Below are 20,642 nucleotides of genomic sequence, written 5' to 3'. Positions count from 1 at the left end.
CAAGTGCTTACTCTGTCCTCCAATGCCGGATACTTTCTGCAGCAGGAGTATTCCCTTTGATTTCATTCCAGTCTAGCAGATGTTAATGGGATGGCGTGTCTCAGCCAAGCCCTCTTGCAGATGGATAGTCTACTCTGATGCCTGTCATATCAATAGCTGTTGCCCTGTAATCTGCTTCTCACAGTGCATGGTTGTGCCTGACCCACCAGACCTGATACTACTCTGCGTGGCTCAGTCTTTGCCGGTCTTCTTTCATTCATGCCCCACCATACACTTAAACTGATCTTCTCTGCCGTGCCTTCAGATTTGCAACCTCTTGGCCTTCAAATTGCTTTCCTGACTCTCAGTTGACATAGATATGTCCTTTCATTCTTGTTTCTGTCATCTCACTTCAGCACTTTGTTTTGCTTCGCTTTCACTTCACCATGGAGGAACCAAACTTAGCCTGCTGCTGACTCACAGGTGCTCAAAGAATGAGGAACCAGAAGACCTGAGTCTTATTTTGTTTTCCCATATGATCCCAGCACGCAAACCTCACCCTGGATGTTGAGAGAGATCCATCTGTCCAGTGGAAGAGCTCTTTCTTGCTGCCTTGACAAGTGGTTTTCATGTTACCTGACAGACAAGACTTCAGTCAGCTGAGTAGGCACAGTCCTCCTCTAAGTGGTACCCAGCTCTAACTAAACATTTAAGGTCAGCTGTTAATTTACTTTGGAAGGATACAAATGCATCCTCTCCTTTCATGGATCACCACACCACGGTGTAGGCTGTGGTGGCACAATGAGGCCAACACAAGCTGAGGGTCAAAATGGGTTTCATTCAGGTAGCCCTCTTCATGTCATGCAAAGAAAAGGAACCAGAATTACTTTGGCAGCAAGTGTGCTCCCTAAAGATTGTTTCAAAGAGGAGAAACCAGAGCCCAGACTGGATCTGGGGACAGCTCAGCTGCAGCAGGTTGATACAGGTGCTTGTGAAGGTTTTGCAGGAATGCAAGATTGACTACGTGTTGCCCAATTCTTCAGTCCAAACTAGTACAGAGTCTCTGACCTCCCATGTGACATAGGCCACTGACTCTTCACCGATGCTGGTGATGGTCAGGAGTCCCTGTGAGGACATGTTCTACCCTGGAAACACAGAACAGCTGAAAAGCTGGGTGTTCAAACCCCACCACGATAATTGCAGTGTGTGGCCTGAAATTGACATTCAGAAGGTGTCATGCCAGCCCAGGACCTTCTTCCCACATATTCCCTGCACCAGAGCAGCTCCTGAGATGTCAGAGACAGTGCTCTGATATCCTGGTGTCAGTGTTAAAGAGAGATCAGTGTTACCTGGTGCTCATAGCAGCCTGAACATCCCTGTGACACCAACAAAGATTTTCAAAGTGTCTGGCTCAGCATGCAGTTCATCTGGTGTCACACCTGGAAGCATCTGATCTGTGTGTCTAATGAGCTGGTGATTACTGGTCCAGATGGTAGAGGTCAGAGCTGGGTCAGGACCCTACCGGAGTCGCTTGTGTGAGCAGCACTTAATACAATCACTTGACAGGGGCCAAGGAAATTTGCATCTGCTGGACTTGCACCCTGCAGGTTATGCTGCAAATAACTGTGTGCGTTTGGGAATGTGGGAGCAGTCAAATTCCTGCCTGTGGACAGGACACGTCTCCAGTGCTAACCCCGAACCATGTGCTGTTCTCCTTTCAGCCTGGAGCAGCTTTTAGCTCCTTGACCAGAGAAGTGTTTCCCACTAACAGAGCTCAGTATGGCCAAGTCCCCTAAGGAGTCCATTGGCTCCTCTACCTTATGTCAGGGACATCAGCCATAAAATTACTGCCAGTGTAACTATTCAGTGGCTCCAGGAGCAGCCTGGGCCTCCAGTTGTGTCCCCTGAAAACATTTCATGGGACAAGCTCACAGAGGGAGGTCCCACCCCAGGCTGTGAAGATAATATCCATGCAATGAGAAAACCAAGGCCTGGCCATCCATCTCATTGTGGAAACAGAGGTGATGCTTATGGTTTATGAGGACACTTATTGTTCCTGACATCATTTCTGAGGAGGTTCCATGGTGTGAAGAACCCCAGAGCTCCATCTCCTGCTGGTGTGCCTCCTCCATCGTACCTGGGAGAGAGGAGAGGACATGAGCAAAGACTGATGTTCTCACCCTCACATTGCTCTGGGATGTCTCCTGGCAGTGTCTTTTTTGGCCAGGAGAGACAAACAGAGCCATGCCAGCCAGAAGCACTCTCTCCCTGAAGATCTCTTCTTGGGTTTGCTGTCTTTGCTGTTCTCCTCAACTCACAAAAAGCACCAAATGTTTAATTTTTTCACCTCAGACAAAGACTAATATATCCTCTACTCCCACACAGAGCTCTTCTGTGAGATGGGATTTCCACCTTTAGCCTTGTGTCAGGCTCAGATAATTCAGTTCTTAAATGATCTGGCTCCTTCCTTACGTATTTTGATCCTTTAGAAACAATTCAGTGCCCCACAAATTATTGTCATTGGCCAATATAAAGATATTTGGGGAGCATCAGTTTTGCATTTGTATCTGAAAAAGGAAAGAGCCAAGATGCTATTGCCAGTTGTAAATACAAAACCAAATACAGGCTGTGTGAGCAAGAGCAGATATGCCATTGCTTCTCTATGCTCCACCGGTCACTGTGCCAAAAGTAGCCTTCAGGACTCTTGCTTCAGACCTATGTGGTGCAAGGTTTCTCTCAGACTCAGGTGGAATGGAGGAACCATGAGCATCCTCATACCTTTCCAGTCTGTAGCACATCACCCACGTGCTGGGCTCATTCCCGAGACAGAGGACTTAGCTGGGATTCCTAAACCTCACTGAAAACATGGACAGATGCCATCAAATCCTCTAAGTACTTCATTGTTTCAAAGATTTTGAAGCCAGGAGGCACCAATGAAGGTTTTGGGTAACCCACACCCAGAATGTCCTCCAGGGACTCTCTTGCTGAACCCAGTCATTTGCTTTTGACTTAAGAAAGTCTTCGGGAAAACAACCTGCTTTTATCTTTTTTAAAAATTTTATTTTATGGATCAATTCACTGCAACTTTACTGGTAAAAAATAGCTCTTGCTCATGTGTAAGAAAGATGTGTATGCTATTGTCCTATTACAAAGCCAATTGTCATGTTGTTATTGTTATATTGTCATTTTATAAAATGACTGGAAACATGAAGGTTTTATGGGAAATGCCTAATCTTGGATACTTGGGATTATTAAATGAAAAGGTCTCACAGCACCATTTTATGTTATTTCTATCTATTCAGCCACCCAGACCTTTCTTCTCTAAGCTCACAATAGCAGATATCATTTCACAGCAATATCACAGCTGAGAACACCAGTGGTTACACAGACACTGCTTTTGTACCATTTGTGCCTGTCTGTTTCTCATTTATTCAGGCCAAGACAAAAAATTCTGTGTTCTTGGCTCTTCCTGGTGGAGTAGAAAGTCACACCACTGGTTCCACTCGTCCCCATTGCCAAGCTCCTCACCAGTGAGAAACCTGGAGGAATGCAGGAACAAAGCCAGCTTGTCCTTGTTGAAGAGGGACAAATGCATAACGAAGCAGGAACTGACAAGAAAGGTGAAAAACAATGATCTGGTAGCAGTTCTACAGCTGGCTTGATGGAGGTGACCAGCTTGCTGGAAAGAAGGTGATCAGCATAATGAGATATGCAAACATTGCCTGCAGGCACCTCTGATGACGCTCAGGACCTCTATTTCAAGAAAGCTATGAAGCAGTTGGAGAGCACCCAGAGGACAGCGACAAGAATGTTCAGAGACCTGGAAAGACATCCTCCAAAGAAAGATAGGAAGAGGTGGCATGTTTACCTTAGAGAAAGGAAAGCATGATATTGGTCTGCAAGAATGTAAAGGATTGCTGCAGAAAAGACAATAATGTGTTCTCCATGCCTGGGGTGCATAAGGCAGGAAGAAATGAACTTAAGCTGCACAAGAGACATTCACTGGAAAGCCCATCTAGCAGGATGGATAAGGAAGCACTGGTATAGATTGCTTGGGGAAGATGTGGAGTTTCCATCCTGGGACTCTTAGAAGTTGAGGAAATATCTCTCAGGGATATCAGTAGCATCCCTCCTGTGCAGGTAACTACATTTGTCGCAGCTGTCTGGCCAGAATGAACCCACTGCCTTCCCACAGAGGTGTACCAGAAGCAGGACCTGGCTGAGGTACCATCCACCAACCAGAACAGGGACTGCTGCTGGAAGGGAAGAGCACAATGTCCTTCCTTTGCTCACTGGCCAGCATGCCAAGAGAAATAAAATGGAATAAGCATGAGAACGGATTTAGTTTGTGGGCAGAAACACTGAGAAGAAAATCCACAGAATAAAAGATAGCAAAAAGGCTCCCTGCCTCCACTGTGGGGAAAAGGAGAGTACAAAGAGCACATCATCAAAACTTGGCTTTGTGATGTTTGCACCTCCTCCAAATGGGCAGATATAGCATGGGCAGATCCCTTTCTGCTGTCCTCCTTCCCTCACAGGCAGTAGACACAAGCCCACTGCTTGCTGTCCTAGATATCTCTTCTGGGACCAAAGAGACCATCAGGCCAAAAAAGACCAAGTGTCTGTGGCATGTAGTCTTTTTCATGTAATGAAAGATGGAAGCAAATTGCCTACAGCACATGCCAGTCACAAAAATGCCCCAAATGTTTGGCTATTTGCAAGAAAGCACAGTGAAATGGTCCTAACTCACTGCAGCCTGAACATTACAAAAGGGCAAGATTCCTCCCTCTTTACCAAGCATCTGAGTAGGTTGACTGCAATGGCTGATCTGGAGGGAGCCTCAGAAACCCTTGGAGAGAGTAAGGCACTGCCTTTGCCAGCCTGGCTTTGTGGGAATCCCAGAATGCCCTCTAGTGGCTTTGCTCCCAAAATGTCCCTCCAGCTCCGGGTACGAAGCTGCAGAGTGGGTTGGGAAAGAGGAATGATTTTCCAGAGCTGTTGAGGACACGCAGCTGGGGCTGAAGTTAATGGGAAGGTGCATCTGCTTAGCTCTGCTTACAATCCTTTTCCTTCACAAGTGGACTCATGTTTGCACAATTCATTGTGTTTGGTACCCAGCTGAGCTTCTTCCTCTTCTTCCTCCTGCCTCCCGTGGTGGTTTGGCTGTGGTGGCTCTTGAGGAGCTTCAATTAGCTGTGGCCAGAGAGAGGTCTTGGAGGGCTGGGAGCAGTGAGGGGACTCTCTGCAGCAGCAGGAAAAGGGAATTATTTTGCAACCCAAGCAACCTTTCCTCTCCCTCCTGGCATTTATTGAAGTTTGACTCAAGTTAGACATCTTCCCACTGCAGGAGACTGCTGCCATCTCATAGCCACCCCCCCCCCCCCCACCTTGCCAGTGATGTAACTGTGTAATTCGAAAGCAGCTGCACTCAGACTAAAGGACAATTATCTAATAGTGAGATTACAATTAATTCTGCTAAAGGGAAACAATTACCCTTTTGGATCTAAATGGAGTATAAAAAGGCAAAGCATTTACAGATGGAGGGAGAGGGCACACACTTCCCGAGGGCTACTCTGTGCTGCATGACCTGGCAGCATCCATGGGCTGAATGTGTTGGGCTGAACACCCCTGCCCTGCAGATATGTGGGGCGGGAAATCACCTCCTTTGCAGATGGGCTTTCCCAGCCCATTGACTCACAGCCTGCTGTGGTTCCATGCACTCCAGCCCCAGACAAACACCTCTGCCTTCCCAGCACGGATGCCCCAAGCAGACCCTCCACCAGTGCCTACACAGCCGTAACCCCTGCACAGCCAAATATACCCCCCTCCCCATGACACCTGCTTCAGAGAGGTGGATAAGCATCACTGGCAGCGATGCAGCAGTCCCCTGGGAGAAAAGGGTTAAATGATACTATTCGCCTTTTCACAGAGAATAGATTTTGCTCTGCTCTGCCTGCAATACTGTTTATCAGCAATTGCAGGCTTTAAAATCCGTACTTTACAAGTGCAGCATAACCTGCCAGTTATAATTGGTTGAATTATACCTCATCCCTGATGCAACTCTTGATGACTCTCCGCCTCAGCCAGAAAACTGATAGGAGACAAGTTTATAGCTCTCTTGGAAAACACAATTATAAATTGCATCCCCACCACAAGCCCTGGAAAAGGTTAACTGTTTCACTGCAGATCTCAAGGCAAGAGGGTTTCACAGCCATTTCTTTCCCCATGTAGACAGGGAAAAGAGGAGAGAGAAATCACTACCAGAGAAGTTCAGAGAGATCCGGTAAAAAATAATGGAGATGAAAAGAGGGATATACCGGCTTAGTTCCTAATTACACCAGGGCTCCCTGTGTATTTCCAACACACAGGAATGGGATCAAGTGTCTATAGGCAGGAGAACTGCACGTCAGGAAAAGGTATCTTGAGGTCCACTAGATTTGGCCGTCATGTGCTCTACAGCCTCGCACGGGTCAGGTTATGCCACAATCCCAGCCCTGCTGAAGCCACCCTGGTCCCAAATGGTTCACTGGGATGGGTGGCCTGCTCAGAGCTGATCTTTATGCTATTCCCCTTCAGCTCTGCAGAGCTGGAATTGGGAAGCAAATATTACCAAAACTGAACTTCCAGTGCAGACAGAGCCCACAATCGGAATCACTCAGAGGGTGCAGCATCTCCCATGCATGGCTCAAAAGACCATGGGCCTTGGGGTATCATGATGAGGACCACATATGATGAATTAACCACAGCATACAGCCCAGCACGGATAAATAATTTCTCAGAGCACCTGGGTCACAGTGCTTACAGACTTCTTCACAACTATAAGAAATGTCTCAGAGTCTTTCACTCTGCTGCCCAGGGCTTGTCTGTGAGGTGCAGCAGGACCAGCTAACAGCAGACCTGCTTCTGCAGTACCTAACACAAAGGCATCCTGATCTGCACTTGAATTGTGCCCAGCCACTGTAATGGATTAAGTAAGTCCTGCACCAAGGTCAGGCCAAGCCTATCACTAAGCCTTGCATCCCCAAGGGCTGCTTGGATTTTGTGCTGCTTCTCTTGAGCAATATCACAGGGAACAGAGGGTGCAAACCCCACACAGCTACAGCCAAACACTGCCAGGCATTCAGTTGGGGGCATTTCAAAACTTCCTCTCTTGCCTTCAAAGATAGAATTAGCTTCCTTTCAAAAATAGAGAAGAAAGAAATCTGTCTTGGCTTCACTTGAGTCATTTGAAATGGGACTAGAAGCAGCTGTCTGTCCTGGTCACCTCCTGTACTCCAGGAAGCACATATCTTCTGCAGAAGACCACTAGAAAATCCTGACAAATGCACTGGGTCTCCTGGTAAGTAGGTGTGTTCTTTAATAAAACACTTTAGAAATAAATCTGACTTGTACTGTGCAGTGTGATGGGCCCACCTCAGCCATAAATCCTTCCTATGACACCATTTAAAGTTTGCTCTGCAAATGGCCCTTAATTAAGTCTGGAATGGAGCCACCTTTGCACCCTGGGAAATACTACATCCTTCTCCCTCTAGTCCCCAAACTGGTCTCACTGAGCCTATGTTGGCACTTGCAAAACCTTGATGAATCCAAGCAGCTTGAGAGCAAAGCTCTGGAAAGCCTTCTACTGGTCCTGCCTCTGATGGTCTCTGGCTCCCCTGGCAGCATGTCAGATAACACTTTCCAAAGGTACAAGCTGATGACCCAGAGTCCAGCATACGCAGGGCAGCCTGTGCTCCCTGGCACACAGGAAGGGCCAGCCCAATGGCATGGACAGGTCGGAGGCCATGGAGACTCACCTGGTGCAGGAGTGGCTGTACATGTAGGATTTCTGTATGGGTGCTGGGTCACTGGCCAAATCAATTGGATTAATGCTCCTGGGAATGGTCTTAGGAGAAGATATGGCCAAGTATGGCCATACCCTAAATATCACTTCCCAGCACTGCCTACCTCCAGCACAGCCTCCTCCAGCCATAGCCACAGCTCCCCCTCCCCTTCTAAACTTCAGTGAGGATCTGCATCCCAGGCAGAGGACATATGGTGTAGTGTCTTGCTCTGCCTGTTGCCCACCAAGGTGTTTGCATGGGGATAGTCAATTGCTCAGTCAAGCATCTTGCTCACTCCAGGGTTTTCACCTTGGAGCTTTCATCAGGAAAGACTGCATTTGGTTTTCATCCTAGGGAGAAAAAACTTCAGGGATTTTCCTGAGCCTCTCTAACCCTGGCTTCCCTGAGCATGGTCCTGCCAGGTTGGGATGGGATGAGTCAGCAGGAGTCTAGAGGTCACTCGTCTGGGCCACACAGCCTTGTGGCATGGCCCATCCTCCTTGCCCCTTCTTCCCTGTCCTCTCAGCTCCTGCTGACTCAGGGCACAGAAGCAGCTTGGAGCCAATCAACCCGTCTCCTCTTTTCAAATCCTCTGAAATATGGGCCCAGAAATATTTACAGTCTCTCTGTCTGTCCCTGACCTTCAGCTTTTATTTGCGTACGTAAATTTTGTTCTATTCCAGAGCTACAAGTTTCATATCAGGGCAGTTCAATCTTTATGAGGATAAAGTGTTTGCAGTGCTCTTAAGCTGCTTAACGTAAGCATGTGTGTGAAAGATTAACAGCTTTATAAGTCGGAGCAGTTAAGTGACAATATAAAGAGAAAGGAAAGGGGAAAACATCATCAATCTAAAGCAGCACTAGGAATATTTGAGATGAATTACTGAAGGGAACTGGCTGCCAAGCCCAGCGGTGCCTCAGTAAGGTGCACCAATGACCAGTGCAGGAGGCTTCTCAGGGGAAAGGGAGACACAGAGCAGCTTGAAAGGATCGTCTTCTCCACAGCTCTCAAACTTGGAAGAGAAAGGGAGCTCTAATTATCCCCTGATATTTATGACCATCATTTGGTTTTCTGTTCAAAGCAGACATCTGAGTGGAGGAAGGAAGAAACAGACTCTTAGCACAGCTAAATACACACTTCTTCAAGCCACTGTCAAGCCCTTAGAGATCAAAGCCATCCCACAGCCTGTGGGTGCATCACAGGGCTTGGTAACTGGCTCCCTCCCTCACCATCAAAACCATCTGCTGGGGACACTCACCCTTCTTGCTGCTGAGGCTGAGGATAAGTTTGCAGGTGGTTATAGCAGGTCTGATGGACACAAAGACCATCTCATCAAAGACCTAATGATCTCTCCAAGGTATCAGATGGCAAAACAGTAGTAAGAAATGTCAGAAGACAAACTGGATATCACAGGGTTGTTTTTTATTTGACTGTCAACCGCTACATTGCATAATGCTTCAAAACCTCTGTCAAGATATCAGTTGCAAAGCACAGGGTCATGCAAGGACAAAGACTTTTTATGACCTCTGGCAAACCAGCTAATGTCTGTGTCCTTGATTTTACTTACATGCAGTTAAGGGATAATTCTGCCTGTCTTCCAAGACAGGTGGCTGGTTTATTAATGAATGGTTGCAAAATGTTCTGAGATCCTCTGATGAGGCATCTCTGGAAGAGCAAAATATGATGATGCCAATGGAAATTGGCTGTTTGGCTCCAGATTTTAACTGCATACAAAAAGAGAGTCACACATCAGAGCCTAGCCCGTGAAACAGGAAACATGAGGCGTTGGGAGAAACAGAGAACGGCACCGGACGTCAGCGAACAAATGCTGGAGCTGTTCTTTGCCAAAATCAGACATGATGACTTTGTCAGTAAGATGAGAAGGCTTCATCAAGGCTGCACTGGGAGAGCTCCTAGATTGGCACCTGAGATTAGATTCACCATGATGTTATTCCCTGTTTGTTGGACTATGGATTACAAGATGAAGCAATGTACCTACTGAACAGGTGACATTCACCCTCCATTTTGTCAGGGAATTTCTTCCCCTTGTTAGAGCCTGGTAGGAGGCCTGGCCCTCTTGGACCTTGCCCTGGTGCCCTGGGCTTTCACTAAGCATCTGATCTTCTCAAAATGTGTTGCGCACAAGTCATTCCTGCCTTTCTGTGATCATCCATCCAAATTATCTAGAGGCTAGTGACAGACATCTGCTGCCTGGGAAGTTGGGTTTGAATAATAACATCCTCTGAAGCACCTTTATTAGAGTTGGGGAATGTTTGCAGATGGAACGTATCTCTTGGAAAATGCCTATTCGTCAAAGTAGAATTTTTCCTCCAGGGAAATGCTGCTTTTGACAAACATCAGCATTCGATAAAAAGATCGAACCAAAGTATTTCAGTGAGGTCAGAGGACTCCACTTCAGAGTTGGAGCCAATTTCCTTTTATGATGAAGCACAGAATTGCAGTAGGGCCTAAACCTCTAGATTACATCAAAATGGAGTATTTCATTTATCCTGATGTGGGACCTTTTCCTGTGTTTTAGTTCTCTTTTCAATTCAGACCAAAAGAAATCCATGCCAGCGGAATAGGAAATCTGACTTCAAAGCAAATCCTGGTCAGATCACTGAAGAAATGCCCCAGGTTTACAGTCACAATTAGCAGGGGTCCACAGTGATGACAGAGAGATCACCAGGACAGAGCAGTGGAGTTGGAGGTTAACAAGGCTCAAAAATGTATTTCAGTGCTTGGTATGCTCCTCTGTTCCCTAAATGAAGTCCAGGCTGTTTTCAAGGGAGAATAAAACCCTCACTCTTTGCATCAAGGGAAATCTGTGCTATACAAACAATAAAGATAACCAAGAAAGATAACTTTGCAGGCTGTTGTTTTTACATCTCGGCAGGAATACAAATAAGCACAAACAGTTGTCTTAGAGATGGGAGAAGCCCGTGGATGGGACTGGAAATCAATGTGCCATACAGCGAGCACTGGGCCCGAGTCTGCTCCCCACTACGCAGGCAGAAATCTATCCATCCACCTTGGGTGTTTATTTATTTCTAAGGCAACTATCACCATGGTGCCAAGGCATATGCCTATCTCAATTTCAGGCTAGTTACTCTAGAATTGTGGCCATGTGACTGACAGACAAATTTGGTGAAATGTGTTGCAGGAAAAAAAATTTTCCGGGGTGTATACTTGAGCCGATGGGAGATTTTCACTGAAAGGATTGCTCCCCCTCTCACCCCAGAAAAGGCAGATGTTTGAAAATGAAGCTTCCTTTGGGAAAATGCATTGATTTCAGTGACGTGGGTAGGGACAAGGAGGAAGGCCATACAGCCATTTGCATCCAAAGGTCTCCTGAGGCACGTCACTTGGCCCATGTCACTTTTCTGCCTGATTTGTTCCAGATCTGAAACCTTTTTGTACAGGAATGGATCCCCCTTTTCAGACAGCTCTCACAATCCTGGGAACAACCTAGTTCTCTAAGCTATGCTAATATATCTTTGATGGCCAACTGCATGAGAAAGGCAACCTAAAGCTTCCGACATCTGAGTACTTGATTTTGCAATATTAATGTTGCTCATTCGATAAGGTCTCCTTTTCCCCTCCACGTACACACTCTGCTTCCTTCTGAGCCTCTCTTTCACTGCATATAAAAAGCAAAGGGAGCATACTACCTGTATGTCAAAGCAAAGATCAAGAGGTGACAATCTTGACCCTAATGTTGCTGAATATATATTTGATGCTAAGGTCAGAGTAAATATTTCAGAGAAGAGCACTCTACAATACACCCAGCCCACATAACTCAAGCTACCCTGGCTGACATGAAACTAGACAAATCCTAGCTAAAATAAGATGCTAATTTTTAACATCTCAGGAGTAATTAACTGCTGAAATAACTTCCCATGCAATGAATTAGACATGGATTACCTGAAGGATCATGGGATTCTCCAGCTGTTTTTTCACGTTTAGGCAAATTGGAGCCAGAGTTGAAATGAACCATGTATTTTGAAGTTCATCATAGTATTTAGAGGAGTGTTGGCCAACCATGCATTTCAGCAAGCACATAAAGAAAGACTGAGGTACCTTCTGCTCTGAACAGGCCACTCTATGGGAACCTTATCAAAGAGCCAGAGCCCCCACTAATCCTGGGCTGGCCAGGTACCTACACAAGGTTTGAAATACTTTCAGATTAGGTCCATGGGCAGCTTTCTCCCAGGGAAACTCATCAAATCTTGTACTTGTAAGAGTATGACCAAGAACCATTTATTGAACTACTGTTATTTATAAATTAACTTCTGTGCACCTAGGATTTGTTATGTTAAGTCAAATTCATGCTTTTGGTTGCCAGGTTTCTGCCATGACAGATTAATACCCATTTGCATAAAACCTCAAATCTTTCTGGGACATTTTCTACATGGTCTAGTCCCCTTCTGCTCTTTTTTATTCCTTCCCTTTACTCTTAGCCTGCTTAGAGGTGGAAAGAGGGTCCCATCTTGATGACATTGAATTTTAACCCCAAATTTTCAACATGAGCCTATCTCTAGGATGTATTTGTTCTTCTAGGTAATATTTTAATGAGTATAAACCTAAGAATAACTCTTTGATAATACAGTCAACACAATCCCCTGCAAGGAAATCCATTCAGACACTAATATCCACTGTAGGCCAGATTATCTGGTGTTCTGCATTGTAAGGGTCACCGAATTTTGAGGAAGAGAGAAATTCTCGTTGAGTTATTTACAGAATATGTGCTTCTCAAAAGATTACCTAAGGGTCTGGTACTTGGCTTCACCCAGGCCCTAGTCATTCTCCACCAGCAGGAACACAGGAAAGCAGTCCAGAAACTTGCACAAATTATGTGATACCATCAAAAAGGGTGAGATTTTTGTCAAAATAAGGTACCTCTATTCCTTGGAATGGGACATAGGCTCTGATGGGTCCCTTGCACCTACCCCAGGATTTTCCTGTGCTCAGTACACCGCAGTAAAAACAGTGGCACTTCGCATTAGATTTCCAAAGGAGCTGATGACTGGCATCGATCCCAGACCACGCAGATCCCCAGGGGAGCACCCTCTGCTCCGCTTCCTCTTGGGTGCCCCTGTCCTGGCTGTCCCCAAGAGGGCTGAGGCCATGGGCAAGGTGCTGGAGGGCAGGGAGGACAGGTATGGAAGGCAACTTTCCATGGGGCAGGGGGACCAGCCCTGCACCCCAGCACACTGCATCCTCCTGCCCTTCCTCCTCCCCAGCAGATTAAAAGGGCCATGAAATAAACAGCAGCGATAGGACCCAGGAGCAAAGTGCTGATGGGATTTTCCCAACCATTGTCCCGGCGTATTTCAAAAGAGCTTGCTGCAATATCCTCCCCTGCAGGACCTAATGGCCTGGGAATGATGTCCTTGGGCAGCGAGGTGCTTTATGGGAAGGATGGTTGCACAGCTAGGGGAAGAACCAGCCTTCCCAAACTGCCCTCCCCACCATAGATGCCTTCCTCCACCCAGTCATGCACACCGATGCATGCACACAGATGCAACACACTTATCTGTGTGCACATGGACGTTCATTTAACACTAGAGGCCAGCACTTTTTCAGCCATCCTGACCCATTTCTTCTTCTGTTGTCTTGCTGGGATCAGGATTTTATCCAAGCTGACCTAGGAGCTGTTCTTTTCCTTTGGCCTTTCCTTCTTTCCTTTTTTCTTTATGGAGGGTTGGTGGCGAGAGCTCCTGGGCTGTGTAGCCATGGGACTGCGCTACCCTTTCGGCAAGGACTAGGTCACGTTTTATGAGGTTGATTCTTCCCAGAGCTGTAGAAATATCCTGACATTTCTCCCTATCTCTGTTCCTGGTGTTGCAGACAAACTTTTCATGATTTCTGTATTCTGCCTCAAGCACAGGCACTCTTGGGAGTCACAGGACTCAGCTGCCTGGGGCATGCAGCTGTGCCCAGGGCGTCTCAGCGTGGCAATGGCAATATGTTTGCCACCCGTTTACACTCACATTTTAGGTTTTAATGGAAGTTTGCCCCTTGTGGGCTTTGTCTCTGTCTGGTTATTGCTGGGAGTTCCTCCAGGAGCTCATCTCTTCTGGAGGTGAGATGGGCTTTGGTAAGGATATGCTTTCCAAGAAATGCATAAAAAACAGCTGGAAGTTTAGCTCTTACTAATAGCAAAGGAAGGTTTCACTTGTCTGCCCTCCCACACTTGCTTGACCTGTGATGCCACTGATGTGCCCAGTGCCAACAGCAGCCCACTGCTCACAAGGCCAGCATTTATTCTTGCTGCAATCTGCCTTCTGACAGAGATGCTCGTGAGGAGCAGCTCCCTGCTGGCAGCAGCTGTACCTCTGTGCATCTTTCTTTTCCAGAGGGGATTTCTTTCATTTTAAAAGATCTGAGACTTTCCTTGGGGTTTGCATTTGTTCACAGATTGCCCCTGGGAGAGGCAGAAATACGGGAAGCAGCAGAGAGGAGGGAATAGAAACGCTATGTGTCCTCTGCTGGCTCCAGGCCTCTCTGTGGGGGATGCTGGGGAGACTGAGCACATGGCACTTGGTATATAGCTTGGCTGCAGCTGGCAGGATGGCGTGCTGGGTACCTGCTGGCTGGCAGAGGAAGGACTGCTGCACCCCGGCATGTGCAGGGTGGTGATGATGCATAGTTCTGCGTTTCAGGGCAGTGTGTACACTGGCATGCAGATGTCCCTTGCAGGAGGCTGGGAGAAAGGCACTGGGGGAGGCCACAGGCTGTGGGTGATTGAGAGGAGGTTGCATGGCAGGTATTTTGGCCAGGAGAGGGGTGGGTGATCTGGAAGGGGCATGGGGACTGTCTCAGCCTGGAGACAGGACAAGGGCAATGATTTCTCCCTGTCTTTAGAGAAATGGAGCTGCTGGCTGGAGATGCTGAGAAGGGAGGAGAGAGAGAAGGAAGGATGCAAAGTCAAGAGAGCACTTGGCTGGCAGGGCAGAGGGACTCTTTTCTGCTCCAGGATTTGTTGCTGAGTTTTTCTGGCTCTGTCCCAGCCCTGTCAAGGCCAGCAAATCACCCCCGTTTCCCCAGTCCCCCTTGCAAGAGCAGAGACTTCTGGGGTCCCCCAGGCTGCCCAGCACAGTCTTGGGCACAGGCTCCACTCCTATAGAAGAAGTTGCCCTGCAGCTGCCATGGGGTTTGCTGGATACCAGCTGGAGCCAAACACAGGAGGGAGCTCAGCACATCTCTGGAGAGCTCAGCATCACCTCGGGCAGGACTGCCTTGACCCTGTGGTGCCTGAAGCTGCCAGGGTGCCAGGGCCCTGTGCAGAGGGCTGCCTCAGGGGCTGCTCTGCAGCACAGTGCTCATGCGGGGTGGGGTTCCTTTTAAACCTGTCATCAGGAGACTTATGAGTCAAGTGCAGCATGTTATTGGTGCTGTGTGACTGGCTCCCCAGGAGCCTGCCTGCCCTCGAGGTGGCAAGCTGTTGCTCCTGCCCTTGGAGAGGAGCCAGCTCCGCAGCATTACAATTTAATTAAATTACTCCAGCAGCTGCAAGGGAAAGAGCTTTAACATGAGAGAGAAAGAAAAACAAGGGTTTGGCTGCTACCCTCTGGAGGGGGAAGCATGCAGGGGGGAGCTGTGAGGTTCTCCTGACTGCACCCCTTATCATACCATTGGGGCAGAATGAGGAGTTAACATCTTTTAGGGTCTCTCAGCTCCCCCTGGGACTGGGGCCACCACTGTGGGGCCCTTAATGTCCTGTGTAGGCCCAGGGCAAGGCTGTCAGATGTTTTCTTCTGCCCATACAGAAGACCTGTATCTCAGCCTGACCCCTTGTCCAGGTCCAGCCTTACAGCTCACCTCTCCTTGGATATGGCTTAGCAGGCATCACCCTGTCAACAGGCACCACCAGCTCTGCAAAGGGGTTGAAGTGCAGGTGCCGTATAGCCATAGAGAGCCAAAGAAACAGAAAAAATGAAGAGCTACACACCCACCCACTCCTTGTTTGCCCTCTGAGGACTTCTGCTCCCTTTCTTCAGTACATCCCATCCCCATGCTCCTTGGCTGATCTAGCAATAAAACCAGACTCTTTGCCCCATGGCTCACTACTCATTTCCCTTCCTCCTCTAAATGCCTCTGTGTTCGCCCTGAGTCTCCTAAATTGTTGAAGATTTATGTGTCAGTTTTATCATCTCCTGCTTGGAGATTTTTTGCTCTTGCTCTCCTTCCCAAAGGAGCTCTTTCTGCATGTGCTCATCAAAATATCCAGAAAAGGCACTTGACTGCTCAGGACACAAGTGTTATAAGTATGCTCCTTTAACCCTAGGTCAGCTGGAGCACTAGGTCCTCCAAATCAGCCTGGTCCTGGCACAGCTCCGTGGGACACCAGAGCTGTGTACTAAGCTGAATCATCATACAGGCTTCAGTATCATTGGGAAAAATGGGATTTTCTTGATAAGAAGGAAAAATAAACAAGAACTGCAAAGATGATGTGGGAATGAAGATGCTTTAGATGCACTGCAATGGGATTTCATCACTCCAACAAGAAAGGGAAAAGAAATCAGAGAGACTGAAATGGGAAGCAGTGCTGGTGCAAGACTGAATGAAATAGTCTGGAAGTTGGAAGGTGGTGTTCATGCTTTTGTGGTAGGGCCTGGTAGCAGTGAAGCAGACAGTTCCAGTTCTTTTGAGAAAGTGGTTGGTTGCTTTCTGTGCAGGGACATCCTGGCAGGATGCAATATGGTCTGACTTCTCTAGCATCTCTGCGACCACTTACGTGCTCTAACCTGAGAAACATTTCATTTTTGCCCTGCCAGTTTCTCTTCCCTGTCATGGTATCTGTGCAGGGATGATTTCTCAATACACGCTGCCTCAGGGGCTACTTACTCTTTGTGTTGAGAGCTTTTCATGGTGGCATGCCTGGACTTCTCTTCCCCAGTTATCATGGCTCCTCGTCCTGCCAAGATCATTTCCCTCTTTCATCTCCAGGGATGCTGTGACTGGGGAGTGGAGCTACTCTGATCTGACCACATAGACACACTCCCTCTGAGCACAGTACCATGTCTGTACCTTTTCCAACTCATATTCACTTGGACAAGTCCATTGCTTGGCCACTGTTCCTGGAGGGGCAAACCCAGAGCTCCTATATTAGCTAGACACACTGTTTCCTCAGGCTAAATTCTTCTGGAAATCAACAAGACTTTGAGGTTAGAAGCACATCAATTAATTGGTGGCGGTGATGGTATCTCCTCTTTCCTGATTTGGGTGAGGGAGCTGCGGGGGTGGTTGAAACACTAGGTGTTAAAGACAGCAGCCCTCCCATCTGCTCACCATCTCTGCAGGTCCACGGATCAACCACTATCCCATCTTCAGCGTAGGTGGACAGGAGCAGACATTTAAATCACCCACGGACTGAATCAGAGACCTCCAGATGTGGGTCAATGCTGCCTGAGCTCTACAGACAGGCTGTCTTATAGGGGCCATGAGAAATCAGCATTCCCATACAGATTGCCATTCACTCACACCATGCATATGCAGCAGAGATGAACCTTGTGCCTCTGCTAGATGCAAAGGACTGGCACTCTCCTTTCCTCCTCAAAGTAAGGCTGCAGCAATGGAAGGGGATGTTGTCACCTCGCCCAAACCATGACTGTGACAGACGGGAAGTTACTTGAAGGTGGTAGCCATTGGTTTTCAGAGGAGGCCAATTCAGGAAGGATATAGCAGCGTCAGGTAAGAGGTTTTGGGGTCTGCACAGGGAAGGTCCAGCAGGTAATGGGCAGGGTCCATCAGCAAAGCATATTTAGTCCTGACCCATATCTGAGCTGCCTATCGGCTTGCAGACAGAGGTTATGTGCTCCAGACGCTCCTGTCATCCACAGAAACATTCATGATAAAGGCAGGCAGTAAAAACCATGGATGGAAGAATAATTATCTAGGGGCAGGAAGGGAATAAAAAGGGAAAGGGCCTTGATGTAACATAAACATCATAAAAGGCCATAAGAGCAAAGCAAAGGGAAGTGTGAAGGAGACTGAAGGTTGGCAGCAAATGTACATAAACAGAAGCAGCCAGTCTGGAAAGGTCTAGAAATAAGGAAGGTTATGGATGGACTGAAATGGAGAATAGATGAAGCTGAGATGCAAATGAGCAAGAAAATAGATTGACACACTAGATAACAGCACTAAGAGCTGCAACCCATAGCTATGGAGCTTGTGAAAAAACCCTGGTGAGGGACATTTCCAGAAGGCTAAGTGAGTGGGACTGAGGAGGGGGAGAGGGAAGGGCAGAGCTCCAATGGCCAGCAGCAACTATGAGGTGGGGAGCAAGGCAGAGGTGGGGAGGACAGGCGCAGGGCAGCCCTGCCTAAATTGTCGTACATGCCTGTGCAGAAGAGGAGATGGTGCCTGCTAGGAAAGTTTCAGCAAGAGCAGGGCAGTGGGCAATCCATGTTAGGACGTGGTTGGAGGCTGCCTGTTCCTGCCTGCACAGAGCGGGTGAGGCTGAGCCAGCATGAGCAAGGGCAAAAGGCTCCCTGACTGAGGTGGAGCTGAGGTGGACTGTCCCCTCCATACACTGGAGCCTGTTTTTCTGTCCCTAGTGTCCCTCGCTCCCAGGAGTGGAAAGGCAGATGGTGAAGCGGAGACCAAGAGGAGCCTCCGGGCACGGATGACATCAGCCTGGAGCCACTGAGAGATGCTGCTCACAGAATGAGGGTGGAAGCATCCTCCAGCTGCTGCAAGTGCCAAACATTTCTCATTCCTCATGTGCTCTTATTAACACCTCCACACGCAACAGAGCTGCAAGCAAGGTCTTCCTGAGCTCTGCTAATTATTAAACATACTTCTGTTAAGCTTAACTAGACGTGCTTGTCAGCTGCTGGCAGGAAAAGAATAGTGGGAGAGACTTGTAAACACACTCTGATGACTAAGTGAAAACATTGCCAAGATTGCAAGGCACTGGAGCCTGCTGCCTTCAGGTGTCGTTGTCTACCTTGTGTTTCAGCCTGGCAGTCAGGTTGGCCAGCATGGACTTCTCTATTCTGAGATAAGGTTCAGGAGCCTTGCAGGGACAGTGGTGACAAGAGTGTGTGTTTCTATCCTATTGCTCCTAATATCTGCTGTTGGTCACACTGAGCTGGTTTGCCAGGGTCTTTGCTGCCCTGGGGCATGCAAAGGCTCTTGGGGAGTAACCTACCCATCACAGGGTCTCCTGAGAGCTCTCTGTAGTGTTGCCTTGAAGCCTTTTGCTGCTTCTCCAGAGCCAGTGTCAGTATGAAGGAGATTTGGCAGCAAGTTGCACCAGCTGCTACACCAAGGAAGTGGCTTTTTGGCTTGTACACAACAATCTTCACACTCTTTCAAAGCTACTTCAACCACACTCCCAGCACACAGGCTGCAACATGCTCCTTTACCTACCTATCTATTGCACTTTGTGGCAGTGATCTGCACATACAGGGAAATTTCTCTGCTCCTTGGTTGGTTTACAGCACCTAAATTTGTGATGATCTAGGAAAGGATGGCTGGAGCTATTGCAAACTCCAGTAATCCTATTCAGAGAAAAAAAGAAAAAAAAAGACTGTATATATAGATCAGCCAGCTAAAAGTCTGTGAAAATCTGAAACACTTCAACCATTAGGTTGTAACCTCTCCAATGAGAAATGCTGTAGAAAACATCCTGACTGGTTCAACATTTATCCATTTTTGACCAGCTTCTCTGAAAATAACCAAAGAAAAATCTCCCCTTGGGCTGGCTTTGAGGTCTGGAGAAGGCTTTTTCTCCTACCAAATCCACCTGCAACACAGGGCATCTTACTCCTTACTAACAAACAACAGCACAATGAAAAAGGATGGATCTGAGGATGGAGAATAGCTTCCTTCAGTGTTTTCTGCTGCAGACTGCACTTGGCTCCATTCCTCCACCATCCAAAAGAGGCAACTCTCCAGTTTTTCAGTTCTAGGCAAAAGTGAGGCTGATGAGACAGGTGACAGTGTGACTGAGATATTTTGCTACCATGTATTGTAATTAGCTTGTCAGGATGAGGTAAGACAGAATTGGAGTAGAAATGTTCCCAGCTAAGTTGCACATTTATTGAATGCAAAGCCTGTTACAGTGCAGCATTAAGGTTGGACAAATAGCAAGACAACTCTAACAGCACTGACTCAAGTGGGTTGCATTTTCTGCATATTTTGGGACACCCAATTTATAATATAAATAGCAATCTATCAAGCTGCACACTGACCCAGAAAAACAGTAAGAGAAAATCCTGCATGCTTCTAACATGGCTGAGCAAATTCTGCTGCTGGCACATCCACACTCCCAGTTCCTCTATTAAGGCATTTAATTTCCCTGCATTTTTTTACAAAAAGGAGACAGAAAGAGAAATTACTCTTGTTTAATAATGTTAGCATTTAAATAGCCTTAATTAGGCATGGGATAGATGTGCATGAGCTGCTTGTTGCCTGTGCTGCTGTTTTTCACTTGGAGACAATTTTCTGCCAGGGTAGATGGCAGGACTGCATCACAGTTACTTTGTGATAGGAAAAGTAAGATTTTTTTTTTTTTTAATGTGAAGCTTATAATTTATGGATTGTACCAAAATTCAAGGGGGAAACCTGAAAATCATAAGGCCTGCTCTATCCTTCCTGCATGCATATTTTTGCTAAGCTAGATAGAGGACTCTGCAGAGACAACTGCAAATTTTCCAGGGAGAAGCCTGAAAGCATCATGCTCTGTCCTTGTCAAAGCCCCTGGTCAGGGAAAATGCTAATGAGTGTCAGAAAGGTGACACAGGGATTAGGAGACACTCTGGATGAGGTACTCTCTGAAGTGATAAGCAAACTGCTTAACTCTCTCCAAAGCCCTTGATTTATACCCC

Source organism: Haliaeetus leucocephalus, unplaced genomic scaffold, assembly GCF_000737465.1.
Source record: "Haliaeetus leucocephalus isolate CR32 unplaced genomic scaffold, Haliaeetus_leucocephalus-4.0 Scaffold517, whole genome shotgun sequence".
Classification (NCBI taxonomy): Eukaryota; Metazoa; Chordata; class Aves; order Accipitriformes; family Accipitridae; genus Haliaeetus; species Haliaeetus leucocephalus.
The sequence above is the reverse complement of the archived record's forward strand: the minus strand, read 5'-3'. Positions refer to the sequence as shown.